The sequence below is a fragment of the Lycium barbarum genome, chromosome 10 (assembly GCF_019175385.1).
Source record: "Lycium barbarum isolate Lr01 chromosome 10, ASM1917538v2, whole genome shotgun sequence".
In the NCBI taxonomy this organism is placed as follows: domain Eukaryota; kingdom Viridiplantae; phylum Streptophyta; class Magnoliopsida; order Solanales; family Solanaceae; genus Lycium; species Lycium barbarum.
The window spans coordinates 33502368-33503994 of record NC_083346.1 but is presented as its reverse complement, the minus strand read 5'-3'; the positions used below and the strand labels follow the sequence as shown (position 1 = coordinate 33503994).

The following is a 1627-nucleotide window of genomic DNA, read 5'->3' as shown; positions in this document are numbered from 1 at the left end:
AACTAAGGCCATCGACTAATTTGCTGGTTCTACTTTGTACAACATTCAGGGTGTGTTTGTTACGAAGGAAAATGTTTTCCTAGAAAACCTTTTCTTGGAAAACAAGTAGTTTCTTGGAAAATTCACAGTGAATATTCAGAAACATTCGAAAAATATGAATGGTAGCTCTAATCTCCCAATTCCAGAACTTGTGATAAAAGAAAAAACATATTATTAGAACATTTACATATAATCTAGCAAAACACTATGACAGTGAGATGGGGTAGGAAGGAAATAATTAACTTGAAATGCCATTTATGAAACTTGTTTTCTCTACTTTCACGAGGGAAAGTCATTTTTAGATTAGCTTTCCTAGAGAAAATATTTTTCGAAATATTTTAACCAACCAAACATAAGAAAATCTGAAACATCTCTGGAAAACGTCTTCCTCCATACCAAAACACACCCTCAAACAAAGATGGTGAAGATACAAATCTTGCAAAATGAGAAAAAGACTAAAGGGTAACCAAGAAACAGCTGAAAAGAGTCAAATAATTCCGAATTCTGTAAAGTAACAATTAAAATCATCATTCAGACAATTCATCAAACACTTAGCATACAATAAAAACATTCTTCACCCTTTCTCCTCCTGAATGAAATCCTCAGAATTCAATGATTGATGATCTTGATCATTGTCAATAGGTGGAGGTGTTTGTTGCTGAGCATTCATGAACTGCTCCATATCCCGCATTCTGGTCCTCACAACACTAGTTACTAAAACTGCAATAAAGAAGGAGAACAAAGTGAATTTTGGGCAAAAGTGTATTACGCTTAGAAAACTGGAGAAGAAGGAAGTGTATACTGCCGGCAGTTCCAATGGCCTAAAGCCAAAGGATCTTCACTCCTGGTCCTCTGTCTTTCCACATTTTCCTCTTTCTACTACTCAGTATTCCACTATTCTGTTGGTTCTGGCAGCTAAAGTGGCACTCAATTTGCCTGCTCCTCTGTTCGAGTTATAGAAAAAGCGGCGGATTCGGGTCGGCCCGCAATGGACGGAAAAAATGGGCGAATAACCACCTTTTTAATACCTGCTAAGCGGACTCAGGATTTTAGAAAAGCGGACATCATTATCTTAACATAAACGCTAACAAAAAATTTAATGACTACTGAGGTAATACCGTATTAGACCGTCACTAATAGCGTAGCAATAGCGAAAATACAAATATATAGGACAAATATGTCTAATAAATAAAATTGAACACAGTGAAACAAATGAAAGAGATAGCTTAGTGGCTAAGACAGTGCAATATGTGTTGACAGTGCAGGTTTGAATCTGGGCGAGCTCATTTAATGCTTATTGTTTTCCTAAAAATAGGCTCAAAAAAATAATTAAAAGTGATATTCTGGTTCGATCCGGGGTGACATGTAAGAGAAGCAGGAGTTGCAATCAACTTGCCTCAAAGACACTTTTTTTTGTTAGAGTGCACAATTAAATATATACTAATTTCTCAAGGTATATACACATATATATACATAATTTTTTCCGAAGCTAACGAGTGCACATGAATTCCCACCCTTACATTGGGTTCGCCTCTGCTCCCTCACGTTAACCAAAAACACGCATCTTAAGAACTGAAAAGGGTCAAAT

The 1627-nt window shown here is 36.3% G+C and overlaps 1 long non-coding RNA gene across 1 annotated transcript; it reads right to left on the bottom strand.

Moving 5' to 3' along the window:
• Window positions 1–502: 502 nt before the first annotated feature.
• LOC132614238 (uncharacterized) lies at window positions 503–1210 on the bottom strand. The gene is made up of 2 exons (XR_009572218.1): window positions 842–1210; window positions 503–759 (listed from the first exon to the last, which is right to left on the bottom strand). It is a non-coding gene; the product is annotated as an uncharacterized LOC132614238 (long non-coding RNA).
• Between the last annotated feature and the right edge of the window lie 417 nt (window positions 1211–1627).